The following is a 17,066-nucleotide window of genomic DNA, read 5'->3' as shown; positions in this document are numbered from 1 at the left end:
CGGAGATGAACAGATGAAATTCAAGAGTTCGTGGGTAAATGGATGGCCATTTCACAAAACAGAAGGAACTGGAAAGTTGGTGGAAAGGCCTTCATCCTGCAGTGGACAAGCTTTTTTATTCATTCGCTATATACTTTTTATTTTTAAATTACAGGAATTATTTTTTTTTTGTAAACAAATGTACATTTTATTTTTATTTTTAAAACAATTCTTTTGAATTGTAAAATTAATCACCAGCTCTCAAGAGTCTGTCATAAAAACGTCTTATTTTATAGGTCATATTAGGATTATTCCTTTATGTTTATCTTATTACATATTGGGTCAAGAAAAGCATATAATTCTCTTGATATTATCTTGAGAGGTTTCTTGGCATGACATATTGCAACTAGATTTTGACCTTGCATTATCTAGCTGAGTGAGTTTTTGTTTTTTTTTTTTCTGATTTACTTCTTCCTCTTTCTTACTGTAAAAATAGTAACAGATATTATATATAAATTTCCCTATAAATCTAATAAAAAATAAAGAAAAAAGTCCACAAATATCGCATTTCTCCTTTTTGAGATTTGCAATAAAGAGAGGCCTGGGAGAATGTTATAATAAGTACAGGGAATTGAAGAGAGAGAGAGAGAAAGCGACCCATAAGGTACGCATCTATCACATTGCCACCAAAAGCTGCTAATTGCCCATGCAATTCGTTAAGATAAATTTAATTAAGACAGCGGAAAATATGTAGTAGAAGAATTGCTCTTAATTATCGGAGATACAAGTAGAAAACTAAATTAGACATTGGTCCACCAGGATGTCCAACTCACGAACAACTTCAGGTATAATCAAATTTAGGAGAGCGTAGCTGAGAAGAACTTCCACACAGAGATAATTAAGGAAACGTTTTGTTGATAGGCTGGAGAGAACGCGTTGTTCAAGAACAGAGAATCGACCATACGCGAGGATATCTGGAATAGCAAATGAAAGCTTCGTGTTTGGGAACTTTTATTCTTCTTAAACTTTATTGAACGAATAATTGACAATGTACATTTTGGTGGAAGGTTATTTATGAAGTCCCCACACCAGATTACTGCGCGCTTGCAAAATAAACCACAAAAAATTTCTTTTTGAAAGAGACTTATATGCGAAAAAGCACTAGACCTGAGTAAAGAATTTACTATTTACTATCTCTCATTCCATCGGTGTGAAAATCAACAACACGCCATTGCAAAAAGGGGGGAAAATGTTTCCTTTGCTGGGTTACACTCGTACTTAATTCTGTGGGGAATCCATTGTGGTTTTCTAAAGTTAATGCTGTTTCCTGCCTATCCATTCCTGTCAGTCCCTTTTCCCAGGGGTGCGGTAGGTATTACTTGCTGATTTAATTATCCTAACGAGCTTAGGAGAGCTTGCACTCACCTCCCCCTGTCCCCATATTAGCCAGCATAAATTAACTGCCTTCAAGGGACGCGAAGTGGATTAGTTATAGGGTGTGAATGAGGGGGTTTAGATGGACGCTTAGGTCTGTGAGGTGGGGGGGATGCTGCGACGGAGAAACCGCGACTCGCCTACTTTGGACATGGTTTGGACAAAAATCTACATTCAATTCAAAATATTCTTTCTAAGGACATTCTGATATGCATAATGGCTGACTAAAGGGAGAGGAACATTACTAAAAATACACTCTTTTTAGATCGTCTAGAATTCTAAACGAAGAATTAAGATTCTTTGATAATTCAGTTGATGACAAAATCGCGGTGCCTTGGTAAGAACCTCCAAGGCAATTCGTATATCATCAGGTCCAAGACACGGTTTAATAAGGAGACGAAATTGCCTTTAACAGCAAGCGAAGTGCATATAGAAGATTCAGGACCACGAACGATCATCAGGATCACATTTCTTATAAAAGAGAAAGAGTGGTGTATCTGATAATGAAACGGAATCGCCAATTTCAAATTATGGAGGAGAAAATTGCACAGTCCAGAAGAGTTTCCTGAAATACGTGTACATAAGTGGAGGTTCGTCACTACTTTGGTCATAGGCCCATACCTATACACTATAAGTAATGAAGGAGAGGTCTGTGACGAATCTCCTTGATATCATGTCTAGAAATTCAACAACAATTAACTTCAATTCTTAACTGGATGTACTCTTAATATTTCTGGACATCAAAGCAGCCTTTGACAACATGGCCATCACAGGTAAGTCCGCATTTCAAAAATCACTTCATTTCAGGCATTGTTCTCTTCATTACTGAGGTAATTCTGAGAATAGGGAAACTCGATGTAACCCATAATCTTCATTACATGGCTTTAGCATCCAGAAGAATTCCGCAGGGTGGATTCCTCTCGGCTTCCCTATTTTGCGACTGGATTGTAGCCTTTCCTCGACTCAGTCCCAACTTCTGCTGTGCCGATAATCTTGAGCCTCCAAAGTCATCATCAAGGTCCACCAAGGCAAGGAAACGAAATAATCCAATCTGCACACTGTACTAAAGTGCCAATAATATAATCAAAGCCAAGGTAGTCCGTTAAACCTAACTTCTTGAGGCCAACTTTTCATCAGTTGGTCTGGAAATAGATCAATCAAAATTTGCCCAAATGTCATCCACACATAAAAAAGGAGATCAAGAAAGGACATCAGCTTCATAAACAACAGTACAGTGGTGTGTCGGGTCACTACCTATTGAGATATGGACCTAATTTGGGATCGATTGTACCTTTCCCAGCAGTTTTTTCAATTATGAAGTCTACAAACAGCACTGTGGAATGTATGCCAGATGTTAGGTTTCGTAACTCTAAACTGACCAGCCAAAGTGTGCAAAGTATTTGTATTTCTATTGTCCGTTTGCCTTTTTTTCTGCCCTGATTGCTCACTGATGAGCAGATTCATCTTTTGTTTATCGTATCACGTGTTCAGTTCCTTGTTAGACTTAGATCAGCGATGTCTTTTATGTCGAAAGGGAGCGTTGGAAATTTTCTGAGACTGCGCAAGCCACTTAAAGTACGACCCGGCCCGCTGACTGGGTTGTACCTTGAGTACCTTATCCTGTCAAGGAATACCTTAACAGTACCGCCAATGAATATGGTATTACGCTAGGGGAAGAAAAAGTTGGTTGAAATTAGTTCCCTCAAGGAGAGACCAAAATTGAGAATCCCATCAAGGCGTGTAGACCAATGAGTGGATGGGTCTGTGGACTGTTCGCCAAAGAAATCACTTCGAAAACGGTCACAGGAACGAGACGCCTCCATGACTACAACAGCGAACCACATCGGCCTTGATTTGTTATTAAAGGATGCAGAAATGATATTAAGCCTGTGAACTTTTCCTGGTAGTTTTACCAAAAATTCTTGCACGTACAAATTAAATTTTGTTTTCGTTCTGTCCAGGACAGCAACAATAGAGCAAGAAGAGTTTACAAGACACAGAGAATACAAGAACAGTAGAACTGTAGGAATTTCTCATTGAAGTATTCCAAAATTAGTGGATTGGCAACGGCTAGCGAATTTGATCTCTTCATTGACCTCCCCGAAGCCTTGATCTGGAATCAGGCCATTAAACAAAAGGAGATCCAGATGTATTAACACAAAACTGGAGAACTAAAAAGAACTGTTCGAGATTTGGTGTCATCAAATCCGTCGGTTTGTAGGGGGTGGAATTAAGGGGACTTTCCAAACGCATAGTTTCATTTCTTTCTGGGGATCAATGTACATAGTGTTCCCTTTTTGACCAACTAAATATACACGCAAAAAAAATTCAGAATGTTGATATAAAACCAAAACGCTTTCGAATTAAATTGCGTAGTTTGAAGATAAGTTTTGTAAAACAACTCGTCCGTTTTTTTAATAGCCATGGAATCATTACCATTAAATATAATCAAATAAGGTTATTGGCAATGTAGAGGAACAGCGATCGTACCTACTGTACTAACTAACAGGGGGGGGGGGTTTCTTTGGAGAGAAGAGCGGAAGAATAACATAGTCGAGGTGGTCCAACGGAAGTGCAGTAGTACACGCGTTTCGTTTGACGTGGTTCGATTCCACGTGACCGCTAAATACAGCTGATGATAATATTGTTGTTAAAATGGCTAGTCTTAAACTCCTCCGATCTATTTGGCGAATTAACGATAAATTCCAGTAGTATAATTGCACTAATGGGCCTCTTTTAACGAATATAAAGCTCAACGCGAAGACCCACGACCCTTCTCTGATATAACCTCGTTTAAGAAGCTCTTCTTGATGCCTGTTCCTTACCCAAGACAGATCTGAGCATGTGTTTCTTAAGCAAGAATCCTTTTGAAAATTATAAACAATCACCAAGCCACACCCACCTCATTTATTTGCGTAAAAACGCTACTTCGTTAACTTTAGAACGTATTAAAAAGAAAGAAAGAAAGAGAGGACTTGGTTTTTGTAATTTTTAAATCGATTTGAAAAGCATCTTTTGTGCTCATCAAAGATGAAAATAATAATTGACCTTTTCTCATAAGTGGCTGCATTGTTCAATACCGAGCATATCTCAAGTGACCTCAATACGCTATTTGATTCATTCCAACGATCATTAACTCGATGATGTAATTAACATAACGTTATATATAACATAAAAATTAAAATAAAAAAGAAGAAGAATTTCAGAATTTTTAAGAATTACTTAATAAAAAAACTGGATAATTAAAAACCACCTTTTTCTATAATAAATGATTTCTTTATAAGAGATTGAAAGAAAATGCGTGAACCTTTCATAACTTCCATTTTGTATGCCATTTATGGTTCCATTGGAGAATAGTAAAGGCCAAGTGACCCCCAAAAACCTTCGATGACCCCTAACTAACAAACACTACACGAGTAAATGGAAGGGGGGGGAGGTTATGAGATACGTTTAACTAAAGAATCATTCACGCCACCTTATTGCTCACGGATACAGGAAACATATGAAAACTCGACTCAATTCAACCATCCGTTGAGAGAAGCATCCAAGCAACGCAAACCGCAGTTTAGAACGCTGCAGCGAATTCCAATAGCGGTAGCGGGGAAACTAGGCCCTGCGAGCATTGGCTGTCGGGGAAACATACCGAGGAATCCCGGGGCACGAGGTAAAACGGCTGAGAGAGAGAGAGCGATCTTAACGACTTTTGGAAGAGGCAATTTTTTCCCTTCCTCCCACCCACCCTCCCTCCCTTCTTTCTTTTCTGGGTTTTTCGAGCAGCTAGAGATGCAATCAAAACAGGAGACTTCTGCTAACGTCTCCCGGTTTGAACACGCTTCAGCGACACCAAATTATTGACCTGTGTCCTGCCTTATTTCCCCCGAGCCCAATGAGCGCTTCAGTCAGTAGCCACAACGAGATGTGCACTTTCCCCTCTATGACATGACGAAGACACGGAGAGAATGATAGAGACAGAAACTTGTTTTTAACGCCCCCGATGTAGAGATGGGGCATTAGAAAGATTGCATGCATTCTCGAACACACTGAGAAACCCATTGGACTGTGTACGCCATATAGATAACTACATTAAAATAATGGCAACCCATTACGGGATAAACGAATGAAGGAGAGAAAGAAAGAGATGGAGAGTGAGATAGGAAGAATGAAACTACATGCTGAACGTCCGGACAAAAATCATTATGTATACATTAATTCCTCTTCCGACAGCGTTCGTAAATGATTACTATTGCATCGATTTCTGGCGCGTGCCATTCTACACGACCCCCCCTTTCCTCCTCACCCCTACTGTACCCTGCCACGCTCTTTTCTCGGAAACTGTGATGGTAATGGTTTTGCTCTCCTTCCCTGTAATGGAGATTCAAAACGATACGGGGGGAAAGGGGAGGGGGGAGGCTCTATGATTGCGCATTAAAATTCCGTAAGCAAAGTGCATTCGTTTGGATTATTGGCAATGTACCTAAAGCACAGTCAAGAAGCTCTCGCCAAAAATAATAGATAACGAATCATACTGCTTGTGTGAGTGGGCAGACATTAGGATTTTTATGTGGCGAAGAAGGAGGAAAGATGATGGTTATCGGGTCTCTTTGACCTGACCGGACCTGTCTGGGAATCTTCTCGAGTTGAGAAAATGATTGGTATCGGATCCTCGCAAAGAGAAAGGGAGTATCAGTTAAGGTGATTTTACTCTTACACAATAAAAGAGTGGAATTGCATCTCTCGTGGACAGAATCAAAGAACGTGGCTGTAAATTACCTTACGATCAAAGTTTTACACCCTAAAAGTACTTTAATACTTACCGTATAAAACCAATAAAAAGACTACAGAAGCCATTGCTGAGGGCATCGTTTAAAGAGGGCTTTCGCTTTTAAACGATCCTTCGCTTTAAGCCTTTTTCTATTCTTGTAGATCTTTTCATTTATTTATTTTCCCAATAAAGATAATTAAGACAATAAGTTGAAAATGAAGAAGATAAAACGAGATACATATTTCATCCCCACCCGCAGAGGATCTTCTTTGCTTCGCGATCCCTTTCTTCTACCACCAAATCGATTAACTTAAATCTGTAACATAAATTCCTTTTGTGAGAACCATCGGACCTTCCAGAGGTAACTTTTCACTGTACTACCTCTCAGGTAGTACAATGATTGTTATCCATCCATAATATGTGCAAATTGGTTATGTTCGAACCCCGAACATAAAGGGAGGAATTTTTAATGGTCCTTTTTTTCACACTATAGCTGAGCTGGTAAATCACATCAATATGTGACTCAATCAATTAAGATACCTTTCCTTCTGATGCCTGAGATTCCTTTCCTTAAAGCATAAAAGCCTCTGCGGTTCCTGCTCATTAACTCTGATTTCTTATCTCCTTGGTGGTATCGGATAATAAACATAAGATATCTCTGTTTTCCTATTTACATTTTACTTATAATTCTTATTTCTTGGTTGGTTGGATAAATGATCAGTGAAAGACATAATAGTCCAATCACGGGATAGCCGGTAATTTCTTTCAACTTCAGTTTTCGATTATCTGCAAACAGAACTTAGAAAATCAACAAACACTTTTGTAGATGAGCTAAAAGCGATGTACAGTGTTTTACTATTTATTATTAGCAAAATAAAGTGAATCAAATTCATTTTCTATAAGTGAAATTTGATTTATTGTTTAAACACTCTGATTGGTGCAAATTGATCGGATTCGGATTATCGACGTTCCGGATAATCGACGTTGCACCATTATAATAACATAACGTGAGAATGTATACAAGAGTAATTAGTAATTTCATTCAAACGGGAAAAAAAAAACAATAAATAGATGGCAGCACCAACTAGGGTTGGGAAATACTGACTGAACTAATATTACTAGACGTTACAAGTATATCTGAGTCAGGATTTCTTCATTTCATTGAACTGTGCAAAGCATTTGTACATTCAATGTACAAATGCTTTGCACAGTTTTGTACATTTAACTGCATTATTTTGGGAATAAATATCCTAGAAAACAAAGAACCTAGAAAAAAGGTAGACGTTATATGTTTGATACAGAAGTGTAAGTTCAATAATTTTTATTTTCATCCCGCAAATGTAAGATGAAGTACATTTCGGTACTTCATTGAACATTCCTGAACATTGTGGTATTATTAACACCATTGATTTAAGGACCGAAATCAATATTTGTACTGTATTTATTTATACAGATTTCAGCACACACAAAAGGATCTCCAAAAATTATTTAATGTTTGCTTAAAATTTGTTTTAAATTTAAAAAAAAAATTAAAATTTTGTTTAAAATTATTGGATTCGAAAACTGCAAAATCTTGTATAAGTCAGAAATTGAAATATATATTCATCCTAAGTTTTCTAGAAAAAGGTGTACTGTGTTGCTAATTAGATTTTAAGCAAATTAATAAAAAAATACAATAAATATTAATCATAAAATCAAATATCAATAGATAGATAGATTGATCATTTATTTTCTAATAAACACAACCGAGGTGGGAGAGAAAAGTGGACACCGCAGTATTAATATAAAGGTTAGTGAACTCTGATTTCTGAAACCTTTCTTTAAAATATAAGTATATAAGAAAGAAAGCAAAAAGAAAGAAACCTTCTTTCCTTCTTTAATAACGAAGATCTTCGAAGACCACGTAAAAAGGAAGGTTGGTCTCATTTACTATGGACATTTTACTGGAGTTAACTTAAGCATCCGCGCAACATCTTTTACAACCTCCTGCTACAAGATTAAAAGTACATTACAGAGAGACTGCTTGTTGCCTAGCAACCAACACTATCCCGGTAATTTTATTTGCAGATTTATCAATTGATCTCGATCAGAAAAATTCCTGAGTATCCAAGAACCTATCCTATTTTTAAAATTAATAATGTGGGCAGAACACGAGCCTTTGAAATGGTTGGAATCAGTTTTTTTTTTTTTTTTTTTACTTCATCAAAAGAATATATATAAGATGGAGTTCAAAAAGCTCCCCTTTTTTTTTTAATTCCTGCAGATTCATATATTGTTAGAATTCTCTGATTGGATTTCTGTTGGAGACGAATTTTTCCAAGTAACCAGCTCAAATGGTAATCAGAAATACTAGAAATTGATTTCTTACGATTTTAATTTAACATGCTGTTCTTTAAAAAAAAAGAAAAGAAAAGAAGGAAATAAAACACAGCATGCTGTTCGGAGTTTGGATAAAGGAAATAACCTCCTCTATGATTATTATTCGAAACAAAATTATAGTTAAAATTAGAATATCTTCAAGTCTTACTTTAACTGTCTCTCTTAAGAGAGACAGTTTAAGTAAGACAAGATCTCCTGAAGGTCCCTCTCAGCAGCAGGTTTGAACATAAGTTGCTTTCCAACGTGGTGAATCTAATTTTCAAGCAGTTATGTAATTTTCAAGCAATATAATCTTCAAGCTGGGTGCTTTAGAAACAGGGTCCTCAGCTGCGTATCACAATCTGCATCGTGCACTCCTGAAAGTTGTGCGAATTATCTGTATTATTATTTTATTTATTATTTTTGGCTAATGTAGAAAAAACTCGTTTTTGGCATCATTCTGCTTTACTAATAGTAATCATTTTCATCATCAATAGAATAAAAAAGAAGATTCTCTTAACTGCAGTAACTCAGAAGGATTTTTCTCATCATTATGGAAATCATATGTTAATATCACACTTAAATATGACAGTACATTCCCAAAGGTCTCCAAGGTCTTCATAAACTCGAATTTATTTTGTACTAATTTAAAAGGGGGGGGGGTTGGAAATGAAAAGCAGCCATTAAACCATATCTCTTCAACCAGTGCTTGAAGTTTCTGAATTAATTCAATTTATATTCCCAATGGTTAAAACAAATTAATTCTATTGATGTGGTACAAGATTCTGTAATTATCAGATCCTAACTTTACCCAATGATTCTTCCTTGTATTTGTTAGTACGATACACTAGCGCCATCTACTACATGATTTTAAATGATTCTGTAAAAGGTAGGCAAAACAAAAGTTCATTCTTATGATAAATCTATTTTATTTTGTAGATCTAGTAAACCACTTTTTTCTTCTCTTTTCTATTACCTACTTTGGTTTAAAATAGCAAAAGGGATAGATGTTCAGTTATTATTCATATTTTATACAGTTTTAAGAATGAAAGCTTTTATTTTCAGGTCCTTCTTACCTTTCTTCGTATTAATGTGCAGGAGAGATTTAAAATTTTCTAATCTTTTACACAATATTCATTTTTGCACTTCTATTAGTTTTAGAAACTTAGTATGTAATTCTATGTTACCTATACTTTTGAAACCACTAGTATATGTCAAAGCCTATTTCTTCCCTTTTAATATAACTTCTCACTTGAAAGTTGAACTTCTTGTTTCAAAAACATCTTAAAGATGGTTTCCGTGCATATAGAATGTTAAAACTTTTCTGTCATATTGATAGATAAATCAAATATCTGAAATTTTTATATAAACATATAATACTTTTTAATTATTTTTTAAACTTTATTAATTAAAAGGTAATGATTGTTGAATTGATATATAATGTATGAAATCAATAGTTAACTAAAATAAAAGTTTTAAAATATCATTAAACACCATTGATAAGAATATAAAATTTAACTTGAAATAGTTGATGTCACATATTTAAGGGGTGTCGAGGGTATGTGACGTAGCAGTTCGAATTAAATCTGTTTTCATTGTTCTTCTTTGTTTTGTTCAGTCATCTCTAACACACGTGTAAAAAGGATGAATTTCCCCCAAAATCAATTTAACGTCTGTAATTCTTTAATTTTTCACGCTGTTTGTAGTTTATTCAACTTTCCAGTGAGTACAGTTAGTATGAAAAGTTTCTTTTCAGTTTTATAACCATAGAAGCAAGTAGTTGGGGGCGGAGCATGGGAGAGGGGGAAAGACAGAATAGTTCATTTACGAGCTGCCTAACTAACTATGACCGACTGTATCACTTGAAAGAATGGTGACAATGAAAAGAAAGACTGTTATCACATAATCCACTCACCCAATTTTTCACCTCCGATGGGCCGGAACGCCCTCCACTGGCTGTCCGTGTCTCCGTCGGTGTTAGGCGGCAGCCGTATCAGTCACCCCAATCTTGACAAAATACCGCGTCACTGGACACTGCGGCCAAGGTTTTGCGCACCACAGTCGCTGCACCGGCTACCACTTGACTACAGCTATAAGTGCGGGCTAGTAGGCAAAGAGGGCTAGCGACCCCAAACGATGAAGGGCACCCACACTTTCCCCGTAGCGGTCCCAGTGGCTGTATCGGCTTCGTTCGCCGTTCTCGGGGAAGATAATCGCCCGTGTAGTGTGCGCCTGAGAACGTAACTTATTGTACGGCCAATAAACTGCCTGCCAACCATGACGTCACGCAACCGTGTGTGCAATCAGCTCTTCCGAACCAGTGAGCAATCGGATTAATGTAACGGACCAATGACGTTTGAGACCTCGCCCACAGAAACACCCCAAAGTCACGCCTACTTTACGGAACAACCAGCTGTCGACAGTGCCGCTGTGTGCGACGGGAGGCGGTGGAGTGTGTGTGTCTGTTCAAGAAAAGTATTCATTCTGTCTTCGGTTGCATGAAGAGAGAATTGTCGGGAGGGTAGAAACAGGGTCCTCAGCTGCGTATCACACTCTGCTCGTGCACTCCTGAAAGCTGTGCGAGTTCAAGAACTGTCGACGTAAGAGACAGACAGAAGCAGGGAGGGGGAGGGGGAGGGGAGTGAACTGCAAGTGTTTTGATCGCGTCGATTATCTTCGAGCCACAAGAGCAAAAAACGCATGTAATAGCCAGAGTTGACAGCCGGGCAGGCTTCATTCTTCCCTTATTAAGTTATAAATAAAGCGAGAGTGTGGGGCTTAAGGGGATGTGCAATTAGGTTTTCCATGCGAGCACCTCTGAACGGTCTGGTGACACGTATTAGGAGATTTTCTGCTAAAGCAAGCGATCGTGCTTCGGAGTGCTAAAAAGGATCGTGGCAGAACGAAAGTGGTTTTGCCGTGGCAACTCGCTAATCCTTCTTGTTTTATGATAAAATGACTCGAAACGTTTAACGCAGTGACAATTGATTTGATACTTCCGATGTTCAAACGCTTACACTTCGCAACGTTGTGTCTTGTTCGCCGCTAGAGGGCGCCACCCGCAATACGCAAAAATAAACAATAGCGAAATACACGTTATATGAATATGTGATTTCTTAAAGGGTGTGTTCAGTTTTATCCCGCAGTTTAGATGTATTATCCGAATAAATTATTATTTATCCTCTATATAAATAGATAGGAACAATAAAATATTTGTAGAGTAAGATTTCTTTATCAAAATATGTTATGAATTAATTAATTATCAAATAGTGAAAGGATAGAAAGGATATTGAGTGACACAACGCTGTTATTATTCATTATGATCTGTATATACAGGAACGATGAACTAATGGCACGAGCAGCGCACAGAGGAAAATATACGGGCACGGGGCCACCCATAAAGAGTTTATATGATAAAAAAATATATATATATTTTTTTATTTGATGAAAAGTGAAACGGTTTAATAGTCTGTCAGCTACATCTGCCGGTGAAAATCGTAAGTTTTATCGTTTACTGCAAGTTCTCATTAGAAACCTTCAAGTATTACCTTCTTTCATAAGAACAGTGCCTACTTACTAATATTAGGTTTTTTTTAATTGCTATTTAAAATTGTTCTTTTAAAAAATTGAAAAATTGGAATTGATAGAGTAAAATAATCAAACGATTATTTAACTCTATCTTTAAAAAAAAAAGTATCTGGACATACGTCAATGCAATTTCGGATGAACACGCTATTGAAGTGAGCCGGTTTCAGTCACTTCAATGGGTGTTAATCCACTTTTGGCAGCTGTGACACACTCCGCTCTCTCTCCCCCCCCCCCTTCAGATTTTCAAACGACGAAAAATAGACTGGTACGTCTTCCTCCTGCAGAACAGTGACCAGTTGATCTAGCTACGTAGGACGTGTTGCACTCACTATTCCAGTTCATCCTTAGGTTTTCCATGAAGGTCAAATCGGTACTCTACGCTCGCCAACTTTTGTTGTTGTTGTCTGTAAATTGCGTGTGTTCTGAGGTCGACTTTCTGTTTGCTGGAAGAAAAACCAGAGTTTCCGGGAGTCAAAACCCTCTCCTGAGACCGACTGATTGAGCCACTGTGAAAAAAGCCCATAAAATGCCTTACGTCATCGATGGGACTCGAACTGAGTTCTTTTCCACCCGGTGTGGGGAGGACGGCGATTCTACCAACTGTGCTATCCACCAGGGCACCCAACATTTGTGCATTCATCTCTACGAACCATTCCCGAACACTATCGGTGGTGTGACCCCTAGAAGCAGAGGCTCTCCTACACATCCTCACCCATCCATCCGATCGGAATAGGGTGTAGCGAGATTCGTCACTCCATAGAACCGATTTCCATTGCTCTACGAATCCATTGTGGCATTCGTTGCACTATGAAAGGACAGACTGCTCATTGTAGTTGGTGATGATTGGTTAACGTGCCACGCCCTCTCATGAATATCAACGCTGTGGAGGTCCACAGCCGCGGAGTTTTACTAGGTGGCAGATGATTCTCATTATACAACGCTGTAACACAATTTTGCTTAAAGCAGGCTTGAAATACGGGCATCCATATTTATTTTCCGAAGCAAAGCTGCGGTGCTTCCATCTATTTCATCGTCCACTGTCTTTTGAGATTATGGCGAGATCCAATTTTCTTAGATTTCGAGTTGTTGTTGTTGTTGATGATGATGATGATGTAAGGTTTTAGGAGAATCGGTAACTCAGGCCATGTTGGACGGCGTATAATAAGTCGGTAAATTGGGTGGTCAATTTTCTGTTTGTTGGACAAAAAGTCCGAGCTCCCAGGAGGAAAAAATCAATACAGTACTAGGGTACAACTTGAAAACAGTTTTTGCAGACCGTTGAGATAACTACCGGACCGAACCTACTGGTAACTCTCTCTAGGAGGTATCCGGATCACGTAGTGTATAATCTCGCTGCCTCTACTCTCCCAGATATTGACTGGGGGAAGTCCAAGTAGTGTATTTGTGGTGGGCATTGTCGAGGCCACGTTATGTCAAGGAGTTGAGCTGTGTACGCCATATCCAAACATTTCATCAATTCATACGTCATTCCCTTCCCACCTTTTCTTCCTACTGAATACATCGTGAAGAGTTAAGCGAACAGAACAAACTTATCGGCGGAACCCCCCAAACACTTCCTCGTTCATTTCACAAATATACGTGGTCTCAGTTGCAATCTCATGACGTCCTCGTCCACCTGCAGTTTGTGAAGCCCCACTTTCTTTTTCTGACAGAATCACAATTATCAGTTGTTTGAACCACTGCTCATCTCAGTTGTTCCAATTATATGCTGTATGATTCCTTACGCTTCAAAGGTGGTACTTGTGCATATGTCCGTTCTGATATTCCCTGTCAAAGAATTGGCAATTTGGAATCTCCTCTCTTTGATCTTCTCTGGCATAAAATCTCTCTATCACATTCTCTCAAATTCGTCTGTTGCCTCTATCGTTCTACAACTCCAACAATCACTTGGAACTCTTTGACTTCCTCTGTTTGAAATTTAAATTTCTCCACTCCAGCTTTCCTAACAGTGAGACAATCTTCCTTGGTGATTTCAATTCACAACTCCAGCTGGCTTTTGTTTTCTAGTCACATGGTGCTGGAGATGCTAAATCTTTTGCAATTACTGATGACCTCGCACAGATGGTTCATTTATCTACCAAAATACCAGACAATCCTCACTACACAGCCAAAACCCTTGACCTTTTTCTCACAAAAAACTCTCCAAAGTACACAGTCCTTCAATAAAACATTTTAATGGTCCGCTCAGTACCGTACCTCAGATCACAAATTAACATGCGATGGTGTTTTCCCCAAAGGAGCTTTTCTTTCATGACCATTCTCAAACTCACGTTGTTTGTCATCACAAAGAATACAAATGGGATGATCTGCGAGATTTCTTCTGTTCTTCTTTTCCTTCTTTTCCTTTTAAATGTGATTTTTGCTCACATCCTGTCAGTGAAATTATTCTTGTAGGTTTTCCAGTAAATGTGCTAAGGCTGTTCAAGAAAAGAATATTGCATATCGCAATTGGCTTTCATCGAAGTCTTCAGCTCGCTTCCTTTTCCGCCTACAGCAAAGCTTGCACCAATTGTAAAACAGTTATTAATCAGTCCAAACTAGATTTCAAATAGATTAAGCACAGAAAACTTGCTTCTTGTCAGAACGGTGGTCATGCATTCAGATCTCTCTTGTCCTCAATAGCTCTTTGACAGATTCTTTGGCAGAATTTGCAACCAAATTCGGTCTATCAATTCTCTCGCCTCTGTTGCATACTGATTGTTCTATTGCATCCTGAGCTATAGATAAAGCTGACTTACTTGCATCTTTCTTTGCTGCTAATTCTATTTTAGACGATCTTGGTAAATTACTTCCTACCATCCAAATGCACTCCACTTAATCCCATGGCCTTCTAGCAGAAGCTTGAAGGTCATTGCACTGGCGTTATTTTTATATAAAATTTCAAGTGCAACCGCTTGAGATTCACCAAATTTTTTCCATCGAATTTGTCTAAAGATGAGAAATATAAGCCAATATTTCGACACTGACGGAATCCACATTGGCGATCATTGATCAAATGGAAGGTTTCAACTCCCTAACTATCTAGAAACCTCCCATCTGATCAATGATCGCCAACATGGATTCCGTCATTTCCGATTCACTAGCGATATATTGTCTTATGTTACTCATCGTTGGACAAATTCGATGGGAAAGTTTGGTAAAACTCAAGCAGTTGCTTTTGACATTTCAATAGTTTTTGATTGCGTGTGGCATCAAGTTCTTCTTAACAAGCTTCCATCTTATGGTTTGTCAACTGTTTTTGATAATTGGTTATCCAATTTTCTCTCTAATCGTTCACTGCGGAAGATGATAGATGGCTCTCTGTCTTCTAACTTCTCCACTAATGCTGGTGTTCCCCAAGGTTCGGTTCTTTCTCCCACTCTTTTCCTCTTGTATATTAATGACTTTCTTCCATTGACTGGAAATCCTATCCATAGTTTTGCTGATGATAGCACATTGCATTCCACCTTCCAGTTTGAGAAACCTTGCCCTGCACAAACTGCTTCACCTTCTCGAATATCCACCCAGTTTTCTAAAGTACCAATACTCTAGGCAAATCTCCAACTGGGCGAAGATAACTTAATTCATTTTAATCTTCTAAAAATTGGAACTGTTCCTCGAAAACCTCTCTCGAGCTTCATCCAAAAGAAGGTAGTCAGGTTAGTAAATGACCCGTCTCTTAAAACGTCTCACCACTCTCTGACTCATTAGCATTCTGTTTCTGCTGATGCCCTTTCTACGAATACTTCTGCGGGCACTGTTCTTCTGAATTAGTTTCTATAATCCTCCCCCCCCTTTCTCTCTTCCGAACCATTCCGAACACCAGTACATCCTTTTATTGTCCAGCTTCAAACTCACAGAACCAACTTTTCTTCTTCCTTTTTCATTGGTCCATTCCTTCGTACGTATTTCCTGAAAATTAATCTACAGAAATTGAAGTCTAATGTCAGCAAGTGTCTTCCGTCTTCCCAACCTTCAACTTTTAACTTTTAACTTTTAATCTATCTATGAAACTCTTTTGACCCAACTCGGTTATCCAAAAATTTGAGAGGAACAAAAAAAAAACAAACAATATTTGTTTATTTCGCTGCTCAGATTCCCTTACACTGCCTATAAGAATAGTCTAACATAGCCAAGTGGTCAAAAGAAAGTGCAGTAGTGTACGCGTTTCAATCGACCATGGTTGGAGCCTATGTGATTTTTAAATACATCTTTGTTAAAATGATTAGTTGTAAATTCCTGTGATCTATGTGGTCATGTCAAAGGGTAAACTAACCTTTTTCGGGGAATCGGCGCCTAAGGCCATGCTGCTCAGCGTATTGTCTGTAAATTGCGTGTGTTCTGAGTCGATTTTCTATTAGATGGATGAAAAATCCTAGTTTCAAGGAGAAAAAAACCATGCTACCCTCGCCTGAGACCGACTAACTCTGCCACATTGTGAAAGAGACCCATAAAAATTCCTCCCCTCATCGACGGGACTCGAACTGAGGTCTTTTCCACCTGAGATGGAGAGGACAGCGATCCTACCAACTGTGCTAACCACCAGGGGCGATAATTTATTAATAAATTAATTCTATTTCTTATGTTTATTAATTTGAAACGTAAAACAAAATGGGGGAATAAATTAGTACATTAGAAAAGACTATGAAACAATTACAATCAGCAACGCAAATTTCAGTTAATTTTAGCTTGCCCATATTAATCATTGTCCATTATTGATAGTCCAGTGGATAGGGAGGATTTGCGAATTGGAAGAATCTGTATATTTCCTGGAAGGACTTGAGTAGCGGCGCTAACAAGTCACTTATGAAGTCCTGGCAAAGTTATTGCCAGGAATGTATTCTATACACGAAAACCATCCAGATGATTTCATAATGTAATACACTGCTCGACAAAACTAACAGAACCCGTAGAAAACGTGGAGCAACTTGCAATGAAGCAGGGC

The 17,066-nt window shown here is 38.2% G+C and overlaps 1 protein-coding gene across 4 annotated transcripts in view; it reads right to left on the bottom strand.

Annotated features, from left to right (window-relative positions):
• Positions 1–10,714, bottom strand: part of LOC150082147 (paired box protein Pax-6-like) — a 66,983-nt gene extending 56,269 nt beyond the window's left edge. For all 4 annotated transcript variants that reach the window (XM_090379134.1, XM_090379135.1, XM_090379136.1 and 1 more), the window contains exon 1: positions 10,449–10,714. The gene's annotated coding sequence lies outside the window, so the exon portion shown is untranslated. The remainder of the gene's footprint in view (positions 1–10,448) is intronic.
• Between the last annotated feature and the right edge of the window lie 6,352 nt (positions 10,715–17,066).

This window comes from Mastigoproctus giganteus, chromosome 8 (genome assembly GCF_048544385.1).
Source record: "Mastigoproctus giganteus isolate SK-2022 chromosome 8, ASM4854438v1, whole genome shotgun sequence".
Classification (NCBI taxonomy): Eukaryota; Metazoa; Arthropoda; class Arachnida; order Uropygi; family Thelyphonidae; genus Mastigoproctus; species Mastigoproctus giganteus.
This window is presented reverse-complemented; position numbering and strand designations above follow the sequence as displayed.